This window comes from Sorex araneus, chromosome 10 (genome assembly GCF_027595985.1).
Source record: "Sorex araneus isolate mSorAra2 chromosome 10, mSorAra2.pri, whole genome shotgun sequence".
Lineage (NCBI taxonomy): Eukaryota > Metazoa > Chordata > Mammalia > Eulipotyphla > Soricidae > Sorex > Sorex araneus.
The window spans coordinates 31,505,535-31,529,063 of record NC_073311.1 but is presented as its reverse complement, the minus strand read 5'-3'; the positions used below and the strand labels follow the sequence as shown (position 1 = coordinate 31,529,063).

The 23,529-nt window shown below is 42.9% G+C and overlaps 1 protein-coding gene across 5 annotated transcripts in view; it reads left to right on the top strand.

Annotated features, from left to right (window-relative positions):
- Positions 1 to 6,918: 6,918 nt before the first annotated feature.
- Positions 6,919 to 23,529, top strand: part of ATP2B1 (ATPase plasma membrane Ca2+ transporting 1) — a 135,209-nt gene continuing 118,598 nt past the window's right edge. For 3 of the 5 annotated variants that reach the window (XM_055118374.1, XM_055118371.1, XM_055118375.1), the window contains exon 1: positions 6,919 to 7,074. The gene's annotated coding sequence lies outside the window, so the exon portion shown is untranslated. Of the gene's footprint in view, positions 7,075 to 7,636; positions 7,749 to 22,413; positions 22,465 to 23,529 lie in introns of those variants that run through there. The other 2 variants (XM_055118372.1, XM_055118373.1) reach the window with 2 other exon arrangements.

The following is a 23,529-nucleotide window of genomic DNA, read 5'->3' as shown; positions in this document are numbered from 1 at the left end:
GAAGGACCGTAGCACTGTAGCACTGTCATCCCATTGTCCATCGATTTGCTGGAGCAGGCACCAATAATGTCTCCATTGTGAGACTTGTTACTGTTTTTGGCATATCAAATACACCATGGGTAGCTTGCCAGGCTCTGCCGTGCAGGTGGGATACTCTCGGTAATTGCCGGGCTTTCCGAGAGGGACAGAGGAATTAAACCTGGGTTGGCCACGTGCAAGGCAAACATGCTACCCACTGTGCTATCACTCCAGTCCAAGGAAGAGACACTAGACATCTTTTTCTCCATGCATTCACAAAGAGGAAAGCAAGAGAGACCTCACCAGAAACCAACCCTTATAGCACTTAGATCTTGCACTTCTAGCTTCCAGAAATGTGAGGAATGCATTTTTGTTGTTTAAACCAGTGCTTCCCAACCCTTTTCAACCGTGGCCCCCACTTTCCACCTGTCTCTCTGCCCTCTGCCCTGTCCTACTGCTTAGCCTAGTCTTTTGTTGTGACTCCTCTTCTCATTTAAATGATTTTTACTTGTGGTGCTCTTGGAATATCCTAGGGGCCCACAGGGGCCATATATATATGATTGAGAAGCGTGGGTGTGAGCCACCAACGCTGAAATATTATCATGAAGGCCTAAAGCAATAAAATCTTATATTGAGTTCTATATCTATCCCTGCTGAGACCAACTTTCTTGAACAACTCTAATTATCATCAACGCCTCCTAAATTCATGAGAAAATAATATGCATGCCTCTTTTGTCATAAAAATTTTCTCTAAATTTATCTGCATCTGGGAGAACATTTCTTTTTAATTCCTCCGTTTTAGCTCATCCTTCATAGTTTTAAACTGGACCCTTCCATACTTTGCCCTTATTTCTAGATGCTGACCAGAAGCAGATATTATGGAAAAAACATTAAGATGACATTTGTATCATGTCATTTTCCTGTAAACTTTTATTTTTATTCTTCACACATTTCCCCTCTTTTCCTTTTTATTCTATTTCAGATAAAGAGAGGTTCTTTTTTTCTCTTTGTGGTAAAGCACCTGTTTTAGCTCCTACCTTCTTCTGACCTTTGCATCTATTTATTCTCCAGCATTTTTAACATCTCTCCTTTGATTCCTTACCCTCCATCATCAAAAACATGTATGTTTAAACATTTGCTTTCAGTGACTTGGTTTTTGGCTATTGGTGGTTATATGTTGATGATTTCTTTCCAATATTTCTATTTTGAAGGAAAAAATGATCCAGAGAGTTGTTTCCGTGGGCCACCTAAATAAATGACAATACGTAAATTTAGATTTTAATTTTAATTTTATTTTTATTTGCCATCTGTTCACTTCAACCTATTTTATTTATTTATTTGATTTTCGGGTCATACGCAGCAGTGCTCCAAGATTGCTCCCAGACCTCCTGCAAGCAAGGCATGCACTCAGTAGGTTGAGCCATCTCTCTGGCCCTTAATCTATTTTAAGCAACTATTCTGTGCCTCTGAAGTCTTTAATAGTTCTAGATATAAGTGAGTATGTAAAATAGCACCTTGAAATTATGCCTTCTAAATGGACATCTTTTGTTTTCTTATCTTTGTAAGGGGGCTGGAGCGACAGCACAGTGGTAGGGCATTTGCCTTGCACGAGGCTGACCCAGTTTAATTCCTCCGCCCCTCTCGAAGAGCCAGACAAGCTACTGAGAGTATCTGGCCCACACAACAGAGCCTGACAAGCTACCCATGGAGTATTCGATATGCCAAAAACAGTAACAACAAGTCTCACAATGGAGATGTTACTGGTGCCCGCTCGAGCAAATTGATGAGCAATAGGATGACAGTGACAGTGATCTTTTTAAGCAGAGAGAACCAACTAGTGATTAATGAATAACTGAATGATTTACATTAGCCTTGTCTTTAAGGGACTGAAGTCTTGAAAATGGGAGAACTCTTTAGTAGTTAGGATACAGAAAAATGCCAAAATATAAGATTCCATGTATTGAAAATAGTGGGAAATAAAGAATAATAATGAATAACATAACAAAAGAACATTCTCCCAACGGGGGACTAGAGAGACAGTGTGGTGCTTCAGAATCACCTACAGGGATTGCCAAAAAGGCAAATCTGTGGGCTTCACTCTGAACTGACTCAATCAGAACCTCTGGCTGTGTGGCCCCAGGTATCTGCATTGCTAAATTTACCTGGAGCTGTTTCTGCACATTATAATGTTTTAAAAAACAAAGTAGCTTCAAAGGAAAGGGGGAGAAACAATGAGAAATAACATAAATATAAGCACAAGGAAATCTGAAAAGTGTAAGCTGAACTCCAAATGTGAGAGAAACCTGTCTTTCCTAATTTCTATAAAACGAGATGGAAATAAGAATACATCAGGGAGAGTAAAGCAGAAAGTTGTGAATGCGGATTTGTGTTAGTCTTGGGGTTGAAACTCAGGGCCTCAGATGTACTAGGTAAGTGCTCTAAGGCTAAGATACATCCCCAGTCATGTATCTTTTATTTTTTTAATTTTATTGAATCACTGAGATAGTTTCACCAGTCATGTATCTTTAATGGTGTTCAACTGTCGTCACTGTCATCACTGTCATCCCATTGTTCGTTGATTTACTCAAGCAAGCACCAGTAATGTCTCTTTTCCTCCCAGCCCTGAGATTTTAGCAGCCTCTCCTTACTTGTCTTTCCCAACCATTGGAGGCTCTTTCAGGGTCAGGGGAATGAGACCTATTGTTACTGTTTTTGGCATATCGAATACACCATGGGTAGCTGGCCAGGCTCTGTCCATGTGGGTGGATACTCTTGGTAGCTTGCTGGGCTCTCTGAGAGATATGTATGTATGTATGTGTGTATATGTGTATACGTATACACATATATATATACATATATATATATTACTCTCTATGATTTGTTGCCTGCTGCCTGAACTCCATCAAATATGGTGTGGTAATTATGGAAAATGGGTAGGAAATGTCTTATAATGTGTCCAGAAAGCGGCCACACTCCAGGCCAGAGCGTGGCAGTGGTGGATAGTGGAGGTCAGTTGCTGGGGCTGGGTCCCTTGAAGTGGGGAGGGCTCTCACACACCCCGCTCTGGGGCGCCTAGAGTGAAAACAGCCTAGTGCGGAGTCCAGGTGTTCAACAGCTGAAACAAATAATCTATCTCCAAACTTCTGGTGTAAGAAAAATAAACCCCTATTCATTAAAGAAAAAAAATGCTTATTTTTGTTTGCAGTACATTTACTTGGTAAATGCTGATGAAACAGTGACAACATTTGTGATTTATTACACTTCAGATTCTCTGTTATAGTTTTATATAAATCTTCACAAATCTCACAATAACCCTATAATACACCCTATAACTCAACACCATTAATGGGGAAATAAATGAGTTCCATTTCTGGAGGTGAAGCATATCAAAGGTAGTAAATAAATATTTCATACATAATGAAAGAAGAGATAAATGGATGTGGTTAACTTTAATAAAATTATTAATTTCAGAAGCTTTTCTGGCATTTTCATTGCTCATTTACTTTTGCATTAATTTAAATTCTGTTTATCTTCCAGGGCAGAAGTCTGATTTCTTTCTTAGGGAACAATAATATTTAAGTATGTTTCTCTCCTTTTTCAACCTTCCGAAGTTTAGGTAGGACCATACAGTGTTATCAAGATTATATAACATTTAGGATAGGAAAAAGCAAATTACATCCAGAAGAGTACAGGGTATTAAGTAACTCCTGTCAAATGATGACATCTAATCTCTGCATTTTTCACCTATAAAAGTTTCTGTTTTATGACTGGCAAATTCTTATTTTATACCTACCTGTAATCACATTCATTTAATTCAGAAAATGTAATTAACTTTTCACTAATAGATAACAGTCCTCTGTGGTTTTCAGCTAAGTAATGCTTCTCTCGACAACTCCCTCTGGTGATCCAGGTTAATGGAAATCCAAGAACACACACAACTACTTTTTAAAAAATGTTGAATATTTCTCCCCCACCCCTCCTCTCAGTTTTCTAGCATTTTAGGATATTCAAACTGACACATTCATATACTTAAAATGTGTATTCTGGGAAATTATGAGCCTTAAACTATGCTGCTGTTGGTATGTTTTTACCTTGTCTTCTTGACAGATGAATGTTACATATCTCAAGAGAAAAAGCTCCTAGTGCTTTCCTTTTATGTTTAATTACACCAAGGAATTCTGAAATCTGCCTCCACGAGTTGTACATGGTTCATTCATGTTGAATTGATTACCTATCAGAAAAGATGTCAATAGCTGAGATTTACTTGACAAAAAGGAATGCAACTTTAACAGTTTGCAAAATCCAATTATTTTGATTAAAGGATCTATCTTAATTCAAACCATGTGAAGATCCAAAATACTTAAATTGGCATAAGATGTTAATATCATTGTTAACTTTTGCATTGTAGCTAAAAATATATGCAAAAGGTAAAAACTTTGTAAGATCCAGAACCTTCAAAATACAAATTGCACTATTACATTGTCCCTATGTTGACACACCTCAAGATAAATTAAATCCACAGAATAAGTGAGGTTTAAGACAATCTGGTTATATTTGTATTTTTACAAATAAGTGGTATTTGTAAAAAACACAGTTCCATTTTTAAGGAAATGACAAGGAATCAAAATTCTGGGTTTTTAAAAATAGAAATATAGGCTGATCCTTTGGATGGAGAAAACAGGAAGTTCTTCAGATAAAGAATGGTTAATTCTAAATATCATTCAACTTTTGTTTGCTATTTGAAGAATGAAAATACAAATACTAACTACACAATATCTGATGTCCGTAAAAGTATATCATGTATGTGACTCACATTTCATTAAAAATGCATATAAATGTTCTGGGATGTATATACAATCTCTGTAAGTGAAAATTCTACAGAAACCCATTCTAAAGTGAAGTTGCTGAGTAATTTTTTTATGACCACAACACATTAAGAGAATATATTATTTGCAACTGCAATAAACCCACAAAGTGAACAGCCTCTAGTTTAAGCTATTATCCATTTTGCTAGTGTATTATGGCAATGATCCACATATTACTTTAATGTCAAATTCTTGATTAAAGTAGAATACATAACTCAATTTTCTATTGTGATTTCCTTGGAGGAGAAGTTGGACAAAAGCCAATGATTCTTAAATGTCTCTAAGCCCTTTCTGAAGTTAATCTGTTCTTCTGTTAAGAAGTTTTGAAAATAGTGTCTAAAGGGCTATTTGGTACTACAGCAATCAATTCCTTCACAATGACTGATGAGAAGAAATACGACATTATTTCTTCCAAGGCATGTGAAAGGCATAGCCCAAAAGGATGGTAAAGTCTGATCTGGTGAGATATACAAATTGGTTAAAAATTATTTTCAACCAGATTACCTTGAAACTTTTTTGCCTTTTCATTTTCCTTTACATACGCTTTTCAAATCTTTAAAGGTATTTAAAAATACTAGATAACACATGCAAGTCCTACTCATCGCCTGCTTTTAGGAAAATGTTGGGAATGCTAATTTTCTGAAGTTAAGAAAAAGGACGCTAAAGAACTTATCTCACTTGTTCTGAGACTGAAAAAGAATGACAAGGCTTTTGTGGGAAGTGGACCTGGTGAGTTGAAACAGAGGCGATTAGGTGAGGATGCAGAGACCCAGATCTTTCCGTGTGTGGGGGGGGGGGGCGGGGGGGGGGGAGGCTGCATTTTCAAAGTATGCAGCTGTCACGATGGGTGAGAGTGTCCGTGCTCCTCGGGAACAGCAAACATCGCTCGAATGGAGGCAAAGTAGGCTACCTTTTGGCATCCAGATCGCGCCGGTCCCCCTGGGCTTTTCCCAGTCGCTTTTCCGAACACGGAGAGCAGGGCGCCAGGCTGAGACGCTACAAGTGACCCCAAAGAGCCGACCGGCAGTTTGGTTACAGGGAGGAAAATCTTGCGCCAAACGCAAACCCTGGGTTCTCGAGCTCGGCTGCGGGCCTGTGTGCAACGGCCCAACACTTGCATCATTAACCCTTCGGGCGCTGCAGAGGGGATCCCCGGTGTCCGCGGGCTGGTCCCCGCAGGAAGCGCAATAGGGGTACCCGGCCCCCAGCGTGGAAGTGGGCTTTCGGGGGCGATGGGGCGTGGCTAGGCTAGAGAGGCGCTGGGCTGGGGACTGAGGTCTGAGGCATTTCCTGGGCCGGCTCGTACGGTTTGGCCCGGGACAGGCAGCCGGTGCAGGAGGCACTGGAGGACAGAGGCTGCAAGGAGCCCGCTCACGCGGGGGCCCCCGAAATCTTTCCTTGCCCGGAGCGCTCGCCCTCCCTAACTTCTCCGCCCGGGAGGCGCGCAGCCTCCGGGCCACTCGGGCGGGGTCCCAGGTAAGGACGCCCGCGTCCTCCCGCGGCAGCCCTGGCTCTGCAGCCCGCCCGGCCGCGGGAGCTGCCCAGCCCCTCGCCTCCACAGCAGCTGTGACAGACGGAGTCGCCGCCCCGCGCGACCGGGCGGGCCGCCCCCACCTCCCCCGCCCGGCCTCCACACCCCCCCACCCGCCCCCATACGTCATGGAAACACGGACGTCAGAGCCTGCCAGCCAATGGCAGGCAGCGACGGGCCGAAAGGCACGAGCGGGAGGGGGCGGGGGGAGCGGCGAGCCGGGGCGCTCGCGGAAGGAAGGGAGGGAGGGAGGGGCGAGCGGAGGCGCGAGGTCCCCGCCCCTCACTCCGACTCCCGCGAGCCCGCGGCGCCGCAAGTTCCCCTCGCCGGGCGCGCGCGCTCGCCGGCCCGGGGGCGCGCTCGCCGGGTCCTCCCCTTCAACGCCCCTCTCCGGGCCGCTCCGCAGTTCCCAGTCCCGGGTCCGGCCGAGTGCCCCCGCGCGCGCGCGCGCGCGCGCGCCTGCCCGCCCCCAGGCTCCCCGCGGGCCGCGTCACGTGACCGCGCCCAGCCAAGGCGGCAGCAGCGGCGGCGCGAGCTCCGGCGGCGGCGGCGGCGGTGGCGGCGGCGGCGGCGGCGGCAGTGGCAGCGGAGCAGCTGCGCCGCCAGCGTGGAGCGGGAGGCGTGTGGGTGTGGAGAGAAGGGAGCGCGGGTCCGGAACGGGTGAGCCTGCGCCTCTCCCTTTGCCTACCCCGGCGATCCTGCGGCGGGGTGGGAGGAGCGGGGAGGGGAGGCTGGGGAAAGCTCCCCTCGGTCCCCAGCGGGCTCGGCCGCCCGGAGCTGACGGGCACGCCGCCTCGTGCTCGGCCCGTGCGCCCTGCGCCGCCGCGGGCTGCCGGGGCTTGCCCTGGCCGAGGGCTTGCACCCCGCCCGCCGCTTGCCGTTGCGGGCCGGCGGCGTGAGGCCGGCCGGGCTGCCCGTGCCGAGAGCGGCGCGCCCAGTGTGCGGCTCTGCGGAGTCGAGGAGGCGGGTCCTGCGGGGACGCGGGCGGCCACTCGCCGGCTGCCGGGCTCTGGGCGGGGGCCGGGCCGGGCGCCGCCTCCGCCGCCGCCGCCGCCTCCTCCTCGCGGTGCAGCGTGAGTAGGGAAGCCCCGGCTGTTGGACGCGCAGCCTCTCGGGTCCGTGGCCGCCACCTCCCCGAGCTGCAGCCGCACCTCCGCGTGCTGCCCACCCCTAGCCCCGGGCGCCGGCTGCCCCCGAACACCGAGCGCCCCCCCACCCCCCACCCCAGTTCGCGGACGCTGCCCACGGTGCCTCCCGCCCCCCCATCGCCCCGACCCTCCTTGCAATCTCCTTTCTGCCTCCCTCTCCGGAAAATGGTTCCTGCTGCCGGCGAGGTGAGTGGCGGCCGCCGCCCGCTCTAGGCGGAGGCGGCGGGGCAGGTCACCTGCTGGGGGAAGAGGCCGGGCAGAACCCCGCGGTCGGGGGTCCGGAGCGCCGGCTGCTCGGCTAACTGCAGCCAATTCGGGGGGAAGTTGGCTGGGGGGCAGCCGGGCAGGACTGGAGGCGCGCGCGGGGCGGGTGTGTGTGTATGTGTGTGTGTGTGTGTTGGGGGGGGCGACTTGCAGGTGGTCTCTGGCCGTAAAGGTGAGCGGGTTTCTGTGCGGGCGTGGAGCAGCCCGCCCTGGGGCCCGAGGGCCGGGGTTGCTGGCCGGGGGCTGGGGAGGGCTCGGTCTCTACCGCCGCCGCTCCCCGGCTTTCCCACCCTCCTCGGCAGCGCCCGAGCCCATCCTGCCGCCCGCCGCCCCCCCATCGCGGCGTGTGGTGACCTTGAGGGCAGCGCTGCCCTGCACACTCTGTGTGCCAGCGCCCCGCGGGAGGGTCACCCCCACCTCCAGCCCCCACTCCCAGCCCCCTCCGCCCCCGGACTGCGCCCCCCGTGGGGAGGCGCCGCGCGTGGGGCGCTGGGCTGGGGGGGGGGTGTTCTTCCTCGCACACGCCGGCCGCGGATTGGTGCGTGTCCGATCGGACGGCGATTCCTGGGGAGTTGAGAGAGAGAGAGCGCCTTCGTCTTTGCTCCCTTGTCTTACATTCTCGTTCCCCGAGGATGTGCACGGGCGCTTCCGATTTTCCGTTTGGGGGTTGTGTGCTTTTTTTTCTTTTTTCGTTCTCTTCTCTTTTTTTTTGACTTTAGTTTCAAAGGAGAGAGAACCGTGCGCCCGGATTCCCGTCCTCCCCTCTGAGCCCCCCCCCCCCATGCCTCTTTGGTAGGGATCGGTCGCAACGCGCAGCCTTCCTGTTGCGTGGGTGGGGTGCGCTCCCCTTCTGATTCCCTCCTGCCGGTCTCAGACCCCCCCCACCTCCCGGGCCAAGCTCAAGGGGGCGACCCCCCGGGCTCTCTGCGGCGCCCGCGGCGCCTCTGCGCGCATTTCATTCACCAGATTTTTTTTTTTTTTTTTTTTTTTTTGCGGGACTCGCAGCGCCGCGAGTGCCCGCGTCCTGTGCGGGGGAGCGGCTTGGAGCGCCCCGGCGAGGACTGGGTATGCTTAAGGGTGGATTAAGTGAGGGAGAAGGTGGGTGTTTAAGTGCGCCCTGCCCTCCTCCGCCAGCTTTTTTTTTCTTTTCTTTCTTTTTAATTTTTTTTTTAACCTTTGCTGGAGTCTCAGCGCACTGGCCGCACACCTTTGACAGCTGTGCACGATCCTTTTTTTTTTTTTTTGCATTTATTCAAGCCGATGGTTCGTTCCTGTTGGTACAGATGGTTGTTCTTGATCTACTAGTTGCACAGATTTCCCCCGCCTTAGGTGTGTAGGTATGTGCAGGTATCTGGACTGTCTGCCCTTGAACATGGGAGCCTTTGTTAGGTTTAACCGCCCCCACCTGAGGACTTGCTGTGCTCCAAAATGAGGCTCTTGTTGGCGTGGGTGGATTTTTATCAACAGAAGCGTTTTTAAAGATCCACTTGGTCCGAGAGCCCTCGGGCAGAGGGTGTGCATAACCCACGTGAGTGCGTGACAGGCCTGCCCGCCTCTCCCGGACCCCTGTGCCACATGGTGTGCGGCAGAGGCGGATTGAGGGAATTAAAGGGATTGGAGGAAAATCTGCTTTTCGTACTACCTGCGTTTCGTTGGGACCTCCCGCGCCCCCTCTTAATTGTCCAGATGAGTTCAAATTTGAAGTAAAGGGAAACATTTCCCTTCCAGGGCCCCTTTGGAGACTGGTAAATAAAATGGGCTCATTTAGCCATGATTTTCCAGGGGACGTTTTAGTTTCTACCTTGCTCTGGATGAGACAGTTAAATTGCTGTAATTAAGGGTGGATCTCTGTCCTGATTTTGGCTTGGGTGTAACTGCAAAGATCTTTGAAAAGTAACTGTTATTTTCTACCATATAGTCTGCAAAAGTGAGTCACAATCGGGTGAGTTGAGGACAGAGCGCCACCTTTAATCTGAAATTTGTGATTTTTTTCGTTTATCAACAAGGTGAAAATTCAGAGTACGGCTTTTTAATTTTTATTACAGTTGTCATTATAGCCATCTGCATTTAGATGCCTTTAGATGTATGATGAAATTGACTTCAGTTTTGTGTATTCGCTAATGGTTCACTGTTTGGGCCAAGGGATTTCTGCATCTGTGTAGGAAATCATGTCTTTTAAATTGAAGCTTGAAGCTGTGGTGAGAAGCCCAATTTTGACTTTTGCTTCTGATGAAGTAGTTAAATGATAATGACAGTTTGAATCTGCTTAAATAAAATAGTAGTTGCATTGTGGATACTTAAAATTGCCCCGATGTAAGGGTAACTACCAGGTTGGTGGCTTTATATTGTTTTCCTAGTTTCTCTGCTACTAACAGATCCTAAAATAAATATTCATTATCTATAGTGTGATCACCCTTGCTTGAATAGGGTTTAGTATAATTTTTTTCTTTTAATCGTCCGTCCAACAGCTTTAAAGCTTTACTGTAAGTATTAGGATGACTTGTTTTTAAGTAATACAACGAGCACTTTCAGCATCAGTCTTTATCTTTGTTTTTATTTTGTTTTTGGGGAGCACACCCGTCGGGGCTCAGGGCATTTTCCTGGTTCTTTTTCCAAGAGAGTTCAGGGATCACTCTTGGCAGTGATGGGGGACCGTAGGTGGTGCCCGGACTGGAGCTCCAGTTGACCTGTGCAAGGCAAGCGCCCTCCCCCTGTACTGGCTCTCCGACTGACCTCAGCATCAGTATTTAAAACTCAGAGTTTAAGACGTGCTGGAAGAAGTGCTTTCTATATATGGCTGTTCTTAAGTGCATCTCACAGGGAAATAGGTGGAATTTTTAATGCTTAGAAAACAAATGGCAGTAGTGTCTGTTGAATTAAGATTTCCTTCTCAGCCCACACATTCCCTTCTGTCCCCTTCCCTTCCATATCTCTGAAACGCGATGATTTTTTTTTTATTGTCGTGCTGCAAATGTAACATCAGTAAGGATTTAGCGCTCTACTAATAAATTAATGTGTGGTTATTACCAAATATAGTTGTAGTTACAAACCACAAGATGTTGCTCCTGTTTGCAGTTAAGTTTTAATTAAACACTTGCTCTTTCTTCATGGACTTCTGTAAAACCTAAGCTATTGAGTTGTAGATTAAATTTTATTAAGTTAAAATTAAAGAATCCGTTGGAGATGAAAGGCAGTTTATGCGTTTTCAATCTTTGGAATATGACCCCAGGTTAAAGGACATTATTTGAGCCATTAGGTTGAGTATACATTGTTATATATGCTTGAATAGGATTCTTGATTTGAGGGTTAAGCTTAGTAATTTCCTTTGTCTAACATATTAACTTCAGTTTGATGAAACAGTGCCTTCCCATGTGAATTGAGTTGTACAGGTCAACAGATTTTAAGAGGAATGATTATAACTATAGGTGGAGTTTTTGGATTCTAAGAGTTCTTTCCCTTTTCCTCTTTACATGTGGGCATACATTTCAACTAACTCAAATGTTATGTCCTCATTTTTTACTATGGATGTAGTTGTAATATATCAACATAGAAATTTCACTTTTTCATTTTTTAATCCCGCAGTTTTATTTGCAGAGAATGAGGGGCACAGCCAGTGGTGATATGGGATTACTCCTGGCTTTGTGCTGAGCCTTGGGGGACTTTGTGGTTACCAGGATCAAATCAGGGTCAGCATCAAACAAGGCTCTTGCCCCACCTGCAGTACTATCTCTCCAGCTCCTAATTCTGCAGCCTTGAAATGAATGAACAATTAAAACTCAAAGCACAAAGGAGTAAAAAGCAAGAAGCAGAAACTTCAGTGAAATTTTGCAATTGGATAAGAAAAGTATTTTACTGAAACAGTTTGGAGTAATTACTTACTAGCAGGTGTCATGATGTACAGAATGTGAGGTAATGTGAAAGGAAAGTGATACAATATGGAATAAGTTATAGAAAGAACAAAAGATTGCTTTTGGAAATTTAGCCTTCACCTTTTTTTTTTTTCTTTGTTAAAATCATCTATCCTTGGTGTCTGGTTAAATTTTTTTCATCATGGCTGTGTCCAGGTGATGACTGGGGGTATTGTGAGGCAAGTGCATTAATACATGTGCTATTTGCCAGTCTAAGTTAAAATTTTCATTATGAAAATTTCCAAGGAAGTGAAAGAGTAATATACTTAGAGATCCCTTTTAATAGTTATTAACTCAGAAAGCTAAATATACTTGCTGATCAGTTACTAAATCCACAGTCCTCTGATTTCATTCATTGAAGAAGTACATGTTTGGGGCTGGAGCAGTCATACAGTGAGTAGGACACTTGCCTTGCACGGAACTAAGCCTGGCTCAGCCCTCAGCACCCTGAGCACTACGGCCGTGATCCCTGAGCACAGAGCTAGGAGTAAGCCTTGAGCACCTGAGTGGCCCCCAGAAAAACAGAAAAAGAAATGCACGTTACAGATAGGATCATAGGGCTGGTGGCAGAACTTAAGTTTTAGATTTTGTATTTGTACTTAACAGAAAAATACATAGTGGTGACTGATAATCTAAATGAATTTGAAAGGTCAGTTATATTTCTCATGAGTTTTTGTAGGTCCGTTTTACAACAGGTATTTAAAGCTGGCGTCCCTTAAAATTTACTCATCATAATAACTGTTGATTTGGAAAGTGCTTAATAGTACTTCAGGATTATTGCCCCCTCACTTGCTTCTCCTTATGAAATGGCAGACAGTTAAACATTTCTTTTTCCCACTTAGACAAAATTAGTAGTCTAGCTCAGGGTTTCCCAAAGAGGGAGATACTGCCCCCTGTGGGGCGCTGGAAAGATTGGGGGTGGGGTCATGGTGGTAGACTATGGGAGCCTATAGGGGGCATGTTCTCTTTGCTGTTCTTGGGGATGTTGTGTGATTCTTTTTTCCTGGAAAAAGAAAATACGGTACTTGTTTGATACACCAAATAAGTGTGGAACTTCTGGCCTAATTGTCCAAGGTCACATAGCTTAGGTTAGCCGGTTCTAGGTGGCTTCTAATTTTTGTACTTTTACTCTTCCCATTACATATGTTTATGAAAATAATGCACATTTATGAAAAATCTGATAAGAGTGAATATGCTGTATTATGAACATTTGTTTGGGTTTTGCTTTATACATTTAACTGTTGCTTTTATTGGGTTAATATAAATAGTCTTGGCCTAATGTAAGTCTTTTAGAGTTCTCTAAAATCTGAGTCAGTAAATTTGAACTTAGTTCAGAAATTTTTAATAGTTCAAGGCATTGGAGCTCACACTTGGCATTCTGGAAGCCTGAGTTTGATCCCTCTCACCACAGGGGCTCCAGAGCTCTCCCAGGTGTGGCCCCAAAACAAAACAACCAAAAAAAGAAATTTGTTTTGAAAAACTTCTTGTCCTTTGAAATAATTAAGGGTGTCTTAAGTATTAAATTAAGAATAAAATTTTAATTGCTACTCCTAAATTTTAATGCATTTTCCTCCCCCCCCCCTTTTTTTTTTTTGGAAAGGACCACATCCAGGGATGCTCTGGGTTTACTGAGACCGTAGGCAGTAACCATATGCAGTGCCATGGATTGAACCTGGGACAATCACATGCAAAGATAATGCCTTACCCCGACTATCTGGGCTCTGCCAGGGTTGACTCGGATTCACCAGCCCTAAGATTTTTTTTTTCTGCAGCTACATACTTAAATCATTTCCAAATACCAATTTATTATGTAATGAAATTTATTTTGAAAAAGCCCCAGATGAGAAGATTTTAGTTCTTGTTAAATCAAACCTTATAAATCCCACAAAGAAGATAACGGTTCCCCTGTCTTAAGTGCACATGAGGATTGCCTGGGAGTGCTGGAGGGACAGACTGCCAGGTATTGCCCCTGTAGTTTCGATTCCGCATGTTTAGGTTGGGGCTCAGTAATCTGCATTTTGAGGAGCACTAAGGTTATTTGTGGGGTTTTTTTGTTTTGTTTTGTTTTGTTTGCTTTTTGGGTTACACCTGGCGATGCACAGGAGTTACTCCTGGCTCTGCACTCAGGAATTACCCCTGGTGGGACTCAGGGGACCATATGGGATGCTGGGAATCGAACCTGGGTCAGCCGAGTGCAAGGCAAACTCCCTACCCCCTGTGCTATCACTCCAGCCCGGAGCACTAAGGTTGAATTTATTACCAGTTTAAAATTATGTCTTAGAGGTTAGTTTATAATTAGAACACTATTGATTAACTGACTTTGACTATTGCAGAGTTAGTGCTTTCTGTTTTAACTACTGTAGCCCAAGTTTCATTGGTGGATTTACTTGTGGTTTTGTGACAATTGTATGATTGAAAAATCAAAAATATTTTTATTACCTGTGTGCACTGTCTTTCAAAAGATCCATCTGTGATTATTTTTTAAGTTGCTTAGTAAGCATTGTAAACTTCTAGACAGAATGTTAATCTTTTTGTTTGTCATGTCTCAGTGTCTGCCATTTCCAAATGACTTGAACATGAGACTTACTTTTATAAAAATAATGCATACTGTATAGTTTATAGTACTGTATACTTTTACTTTAGTCTTATTACTAGAAAAGTAATACTGGGTAATAAAAGTAATACTGGATAGTCTTTCAAGGTAAGGAAACATATTGGTGGATTAGTAGTGGTCTCAGTAGTTTCAGTTTACAAGCAACTGTTCTTTCAGAAACAACAAATTAGCGCCAGTTGATCTTTCAGTAGTATTACTGGTATAAGACTAATTGATAATTTGCCATCTGCGTTGTCATAACTCACTGCTTGATTCATGTAGATCTTAATAGCAGTTTGTATAGCAGTCTCCTGCAAGGTCCATTTGATTTCAGTCACTCTGACTTTTTGAACTTATTCATGTAATAATATATACCACATGAATTTTTTCTTAAGATGGTTCCTAAATGTTATTTTTGACTCATAATGTATCAAGTGGCCTGCATATGTATTTACAGTACATTTTATAATAAAACTCATTCAAGAAGTTCCATTTCAAGACTGCCAAATATATTTTTGTTGTTTCAAAAAACAGGCTTATTTGCATTATTCTAGGATATATTATGAATTATCAATTATAATTACCAGTAATTGTGGAAATTAATATATATTAATACTAATTTCTGTTAGATGCAGAAATTATTTGTAGACTTGTCATTGCTCCTGTGGTAAGACTATTTTTTGATATTTCTAATAATAATTTGCAGAACTTTCCCAAAAGCTGTGGTATCTGCTTGGTATTAATATTCCTGTCACCTGAGTTTGCAGGGGCTTGATATGAGGTAGATAGTTTTGAATGAACTAATGCTTGCTTACTCTGTGAAATCTGAGATTATAAAAAAAAAACTGAGATTATGCTTCTTAACTATAAACTGGTATGAAATCTGTAAAGCTCTGGTAAATTAGGAATGAATGTTTTTATCTTATTTTTCTTCTGAAAACTAGATATTTAAAAGGGTTTGACTCTTTAAGAGGTAATTTTTAAGTAACTTGATAATCAACAATATGGATTTATTGTCCTTAGTATTTGGGAGTTCGTTCATGCCTCCATCTCCCCTAAACAATCTTTGACCAGTATTTTCAGATCTGCTACTTTAGTCTTATTTTGGTACAAGAATTTTTTGTTTTTAAATAGCTTTCTTGTTTTTACTTCTTTACTAAAACTTTCCATGGTTCCTCATTTCTCTCTTTATGCATCTTATGTAGCATGATTTAGAAATTAGGACACTTGTTCAGAGAAATATTAATGAAGAAGGCAAAGCCAAATCCGAGATTTGGGACTTCTCCCATGCCTAGACAATGGTATTATGAGCTGAATCTGTCTTCACTGTTGAATGTTTTGCTCCCCTACTTCCCAGAATCTTTTTAAAATGGAGGTTCTTAGCTGTTACTTTTTTATGTTCCCTAATGAGGATCATTACTTTGCACACCTCTGGGGGTACTGTTCACAATCAGTACCGTGTGACTCCTGTCAACTGGCCTCGAAGGCAGGGAAGCAGGTCTGCAGTGGCAATGCTGACTACCCAGTAGTGCACTTGGGTGTTCTGGCAGTCTCATTGCACCCTTTACGTTCCCTTTGCTGTGACTTCATGTATGTTTTTCTTCTGGTACAGCTTTCTGTCTCATCTTTATCTTTTCTAGTCATTAATTTTCTTGCCTGGATTTCTCTTGTTTTGTAGTGTCGTTTATAAACTTTCCAAAGAGCCTCCTAAATAGTTACTATATATCTTTTTAGTATTTGGGGATAATTTTACATAGGGAGAGTGGAGATGGATTATTAAAAATATATATAGCATTGTATATATGTGGCACATGTATTTAGAATTCCAGTGTTGTATAACTTGCATTGTTAATGCGAGGCAGTTAAAATTGAAGAACTTTTCTTGAATCATTTTCCTATGACCTTTTTACCTTTGAAGTTAATACTTTTGGGTCTGTACACTGCTGTGTTGAAGGGCCTAGCATATTCCCCGGGGATACTCAAGGGTTCTTCTTAAGCCGGAATTTAAACTGGGCCTTGCCTGCAAAGCATACCCATGGCTCTTAGAGCTCTCTCAAGCCCCCAGTTTCTCTTTTGCAGTGCGCATGTTTCGTAGAATGTTGCTTGGACAATAGAATTTGGTTTCTATATATAGGAAGTCTTTTTCATTACTTAATTTCATTGTAGTAATTAATTTGCCCACTACAAATTTCATTCTGTTTTGTAACTAGTCATCATAATAGCTGAAATTTATATCTTAAATTGACCAGTTTCACTTTTCCTTTGGCCCTTGACATCTTTTCTCTTCATTAGGATTGATATTCTTGTATCAGTCTGTAATCTTCCTGTACATTACAGTGTTTAAAATGGTGTCATTTGAAGCATGTCTATGACTTAAAGTTTAAAGTGATGCCATTAGACTGACTATATTGAAGGAATATCATTGGAAATAACTTTTAAATCAAAAAGTACTACCGGTTCTAATATTTCTGGGAGAGTTTTTCATGAACTGGGACAAACCATTGGCTTAATTTTTAAGTGCTTCCCCTAGATTAATACAGGAAAACCCATCCTTTATCTCTTTTGTTGAGTGCTCATATAAAATGTGGAATTGTTATTACAAACATTGAATCAGTTACTCGTATATGTGAATTTAGTGTATAAGCCATTTTAAAAAGTTGCCTGAAGAAAGTTCTCTCCAGATTTATTTTCTAGTGATTAATACAACTGAAACTGTACAGGTGTGCATTCGTTGAATCGTTGATCCAAAGAGGAAGGCATTTAGGTTTTGTTGCAGGAAAAAAAAAAAGTGAAGATGAAAATTTGTGGAACCAGCGAAAGTAAATTAGCTTGGAGCATGATCTTTTTCTACTCACTTGTGGTCTTACTACTGGCCACACATAGACAACATTGACATAAATCCCATGCTGCCTTGCTAATAGAGTTACACAAGATTTTCAGTTGCTATGCTCTGATTCTGCCTTTTTCTTCTCTGATTATAACTGTGATCAAGTGTTGCTCTTCCCCCCCCTCCACATACACACACACACACACACACACACACACACACACACACACACACACACTTTGTCTTGCTTTACAAATGATTGTTGAACTTTAGCCACTTTACTTTGGACACTCCAAATAACGTGGTAAAGAATTAGTGTATGTGCTCTGTCTTGGAGATTCACCTGCATCTCAACCTGTGATGTGTCTGTCCTCTTGGCTCTCTTGCCTCGCAGGAAGCCAGTGTTCTCTTACGTATGTACCGCTCCCAATCCCTGCTTGCTCTTCTGTGTTTCTTAAGCTCTTTTACTTCAGTATTTGTTAGCTCTTAATATTCTTTCCTGTGAGGAGGGAAGGTGATGAACCTGGAAAACGAGGTGGAGGGTCACGCCCAGTGGTGCTGGGGCTGGGGCCCCAGGAGAGATTCCCAGTGATAGTCCTCAGAGGATCAGCAGTGCCGCAGCCATCAGCGCCACACTCGGCAGTGCACAGGGAACCACGTGGTGCCAAGGACCAAACTCAAGAGCCTAGCCCATGTAATCCATCCTTTTGAGCCAAGTCCCTGGCCTCTTTCTTTCCTTTTGCCAGTGACCTCCCCCACCCCATTATAAAATATTCCATTCTGTGCCAAACGTTGAAGAATCTTATCTTCATGTTAGACAGGATGCTGTGCAATGAAGTCAATTAAGTGTTCTTTTAAAAAAGAGAATTACTGAGTCAAAGTACACAAGTACAAATAGAAAGCTGAAAGCAAGAAAGGCGAGTGAGACGGGAAGTAAATGAGGTCAGGCACATTAAACACTCTGAATATTGTGTAGATATGAAACAGTTATCGACCAGCCAGCCTGCCCTTCACATCAGATGTCATAGCCAGGCATACACGTAGGACTTAGGGTGAGATTAAGTTTGCCTGTTGTTGACCTTAAGTGCTTGTTTGGGGGCCACACCCAGTGGTGCTCATGGACTACTCCTTGCTCAGTGCTTGTGGATTGTTCCTGACTGCTTCAGGAAGCATGCAGTTCTGGTGATGGAACAGGAGCTGCCTTAGAGGTCTCTCCACCGTCAACACCGAAATATTTACAGGTTTAGTTGAACATGGAAACTTATCTCTCTAGACCTCATGCTACAGTAGTCCTTTTGTTCCTTTGGTATCTTTTTCTGCGTCTGTGTTAATTAGTATTCCTGTTTGTCTCTGATTTAGGTGTTCATTCTGATGTGGTCTTAAGTTCTTTTTTAAATCTGATTTTTTTCTTTTAATCGCCACCAGGAACTATAAAGCCACTGTATCCAAGTGACTTTGGTATAAATCTTGTTTCTGTGTTACTGCCACAAAGTACAAAATACCAAGCTCAGGGAATTTTACGTCTTGTAGGGTTTGATATAAATCAGAAAATCTTGTGTGCTCAAATTTTCAGCCATTTAATTCTTTGTTCTTCTAGGTTTGCCTTCTAAAGATCTTTTTTTAAACTAGTATTTCATCGTTTGACGTTTCATCTGTTACAATGTTTTATATATGAAAAGAAGTATATATAGAGAAGCCATGCTATCTGAGATATACCCAGTTAAAGAAGTGGCATATAACTCATATTTAACTCTGCTTCTTGCCAAAAAAGAGTTAGTATGAATTTACATATTTATATTAAGATTCCCAGCCTTCCTCACCTCGCTTTTTCGAATGCTGGCCAGTTGAGAGGTGTTTCCCCTGAAGACTGACCGACTCCAGGATGCGGACCAAACGATTTTGATATTCTGGCACTTGGGGTGGTGGGTTTTTTTTACCTTTACCAAGAAAAAGTCTCATTCTCATCACCTAACAGTGCACTCCACAATTAGAAAGCTCCAGAGGTAGGTTTAACATATTTGTGTATTATTCTTTCCTCACCTTTTTTTTTTTTTTTGATCACACCTGAGAGGTGTGTGATAGGGCAAGTGCCCTACCTGCTGTACTATCACTTCAGCCCCACGCTCACCTATTTGAACTGGTAAATTTTTATTGCCACACTAAATTGCACCCATTTTAGCAACAACAACAACAAAAACCCTTGAATTTTGACATGTGAATTGTAGAAAAACTGTCACTGTGGTCAAGTAAAAGAATGCAAACTTAGGAGCCAGGCAGTTTTATTTATTTATTTTGGTTTCTGGGTCACACCTAGCGATGCTCAGGGGTTACTCCTGGCTCATGCACTCAGGAATCACTCCTGGCAGTGCTCGTGGGACCTTATGGGATGCTGGGAATCGAACTCGGGTCGGCCGCGTGCAAGGCAAACGCTCTACCCGCTGTGCTATTGCTCCAGCCCTGCCAGGCAGTTTTAGTGTTAGGGCAAAGTGGTGTGCTTGCAGGAAGCCACCGTGGTGGTGCTTGGGGGCGAGCATGCATCCTGGGGATGTAACCCCAGGCCTAAAAGGCATGTGTCAAGCCCCCTTAAAACTTTTCTGTTTGTTTTGAGTTTGGGGGTCACTCTCAGCTATGCTCAGGGGTCACTCCTGACTCTGCACTTAGGAATTATTCCTGGCAGGACTGGGGGACCATATGGGATGCTGGGGATCAAACGTCGGTCAGACACATACAAGGCAAGCATCCTACCCGCTGTACTATCTTTCCAATCCCTTCCCTTCATACCTTTTTGTAATCTCTCTCCCTCCGTTTCCCTCATCTTCTTTTGTCATTATACAATTGATTTGGATTTGCAGTTGATTTGAATTTTTAAAAATTTTTATGTACGAGGAATCAGACAGCTTGCATTCTTTTAGAGGCCAGTTTTCAATATAATTATTTGAGATTTATTTGTTATATTAATAGTTCTAATTAATGCTCTGTATTGTATACATGGATATATATCTTCCTACATATTTGTCACTGTCATCCCGTTGCTCATTGATTTGTTCGAGCGGGCACCAGTAACGTCTCTCATTGAAAGACTTATTGTTACTGTTTTTGGCGTATCCGATACGCACGGGTTGCTTGCCAGGCTCTGCCGCTTGGGCTCGATACTCTCGGTAGCTTGCCGGGCTCTCTGAGAGGGGTGGAGGAATCGAACTCGGGTCGGCCGCGTGAAAGGCGAACGCCCAACTGCTGTGCTATCGCTCCAGCCTACATACGTTCCTGCATATGTGTTCCTACATATATGCATAGATATATATTTTATTGTACTCATTGTAGTTTTAGCTCATGGCTTCCAGTATATGAGTTTTCTTTAGTGTCCAGTTTTTTTTAGTGTCCAGGTTTTTATGCACGTTTTTCCCCCCTGCTTTCCCAGTTCCCCTCTTGACCTCAACCCACCCCATTCCCCACATTTGATACACTTTTTAACTGAATTGTTTGTCTTGCTGTTGAGTTGTAGGTTCTTTATTAAACTCTAGCTAAAAGTACTACGGGAGGAAGCATTTGCATTTGTACTTGGCTGAAAACTTTGTTGAAGATAAGAAAGTATATGTGATGCCTAAAACTGAAAGAGTAAACAGGAACCCTTAAGTATTCTTTGTCAAGCTCAGGGCTAAAGAGTCACTGCTGTGGGTGCCCAAGGGAGTATATGGACAGACTGCTTAATGCCTATGCAGTGGCTGTTTTTCTAAAACTCATTTAAGAGTTATTTTTGAGCATGTGTTAGTCCTTGTTTGTCAAAAAATAAATAAATTCATATATGGTAGAAATTAAACCCTATTGGTGAAAAGAGAAATATATTTATTTTTCTGGTTTTGGGGACCAGCTATATCCTGGCTCTGCAATCAGGGATTTCTCCTGCCCTGGCTTGGGGCCATATTGGGTGCTGAGGATCTAACCTGGGACAGGCATGTGCAGGGCAAGTACCTTATCTGCCATATTCTCTCCAGCCCCAGTGTACAACATTGTGGTATATTTCTCTTCCGTTAAAAGAGAGATTAACCTGTAAAGTATTTAAGGATGTCTGCCTTACGTGTTCATTAACTGTTAAAATATGTGTAGTAGCCATTTCTGTGGGCTGCTTCTTTGGGTTCTGCTATACTTAGGAAGTCTGTCTGACCCTTTACAAACAGTAATGGGAGCCACAAAGATAGTAGAGCTTGTAGGGCATTTACCTTACATGTCATCGTCCTGGGTTCAGTCTCTGGCATCATATACAATCCCCTGAGCATGACCAGGAGTGATCCCTGAGTACAGCCAGGTGTGTGTCCCAAAAACTAAAAGATAAAAAATCTGGGATGGACCAGGGAGATAATACAGTGGGTGAGGCACTTGCCTTGTATGTGACTGAACCAGATTTGACCCCTGGCATCCCATATGATCCCCTGAGCACCAGGAAAGGAGTGAGCTCTGAGCACAGCTGAATGTGGCCCCCAAATCCAAAGGAAAAGCAGGGATGGTGTGGTTGTTTTATAAAGAATTACATTAATATAGCATAGTTACAGCAAACTATTTTATATCTTCTATTATGTCATTTATGTCCTTTAACTGAAGATAAAAGAAATTCTCAACACAAACATTTCAGTTCTTAGGGAGAGATAAAACAAGTGCATTATCAGTTATTTAGTTCCTGTGCCCATATGCTGCCTGATGCAGTTTTAGGTGTACAACCCAGAATCCTTTTGGGTCAAAGAATCCAGTTTTACAGAAGCATTGCTGAGCAACCTGGCCTTGACTGAAAATCACCCTTAGTGAAGAGAGTCAGAACAGTGTTAGACTTGATTTTTACCCCTCTTCTTTCTCAGCTTTGCAGGTTCCAGTGTCTAATTAATTTATTATGTAGAACAGTTGGTTGCTCTTATTGGTTTCTTGAATGTCCCCTGGGGCTTCCCTCACCATCTACCCCACACACACTGCAGGAGGCTCATAAAACCCTATAAAATGTTTCCCTCTCCAATAGTTATTACCATGTCATATAGATACGTTATGTACATAAAACTAGTTATTACTCTCCCCCATGTGTAGGTATTATAATTATTATGTGTACAAAATGCATATTAATGTAACAGTAAGAATTTCTTCATAAGAATTGTATATGATTTCTTCATTTCTTTGTCTTGATACATATGTATTATTAGAGTTATTTAAGTCATGAAATGTTGACTTGAGAGGGACTCTATAACAAATTGGTTAAGATGAAGAAATTTATTTCTACAGGTGTATCTGTAAGAGTCGACCATAGGACTGACTGGAGAGAGAGTAGTGCAGGTAAGGTGATGGCCTTGCACGTGGCCCTCACGTCATCCCCAGCATCCCATATGGTCCCCGAAGCACTGCCAAGTGTGAGTCTAGGTGCAGAGCCAGGAGTTACTCCTGAGCATCAAGGGCCCCCCAATAACAATAAAAACAGAAAAACAAAAAGAAGAAGGACCATGTTTTAAGATTTTATAGCCTTCATTTACTTCATTTGAGGATCTTGATATTTAACTGAATTTTACTGTTTTTTTTTCTTTGAAAGAAGTAGAATCTCAAAGAACAGTCATCTTTTAAGAGATGTTAAGATTAAAAAGGAGAAAAACAACATTCTTTTTCCAAATAGACTAGCTCTAAAAAGACACTACTTTCATTAGATAAAGGAAACTTAAAATTATTAAAGTGAACACTTTATACTAAATACTGTTCTAAAGCAAGTTAATGCATCTTAACTGAGTTTCTTTGGGATCTGTGGGGCAAGATACTGTACTGAAAATGATGACAAGGTTATTAATGACTTCAAAGAGAAATCCTGAAATACAGCCAATTACATAACCTTTTGGTTGACTTAAAGTATAATGATACTGATTGTGTATTGTTTGGGAAATGTAGGATAAGTAAAATAAAAATAAAATCTTACTCTCTTAGAAATAGTCAACTATGTTTTGACTGGTTTTGAGCCTTTTGTGTGCCTTTTTAATTGCTTGAGATTGTGCCAACAACTGTGTCTGTAAGGACTATTTTTTTTATATCATTAATATCATTTTAGTAAGTATAATACTCTATCCTGTGGCTTTTCTCATGGATGTGTTGGCTTTGAGTTTTACTGTTATGTTAAATAGTTCCGCAGTGAGGGTCTTTACTTATGTTTATCTTTGTCTATAATACTTCCTTTCTAATTTTACTGGATAGTAATTAAAAGATTTTAGTAGTTTATTGTCTTTTGATTAAAATTTTTTTTCATCCTTTCTTGTAAGCCTGAGAAAGCATTTTAAAACTTTTTGCCCCAATTCTTGCTATGGTGCTTTCTTTTAGATGTGTAATTTTAACTTTTCCAAATTCCCCTAGCACTTACACATA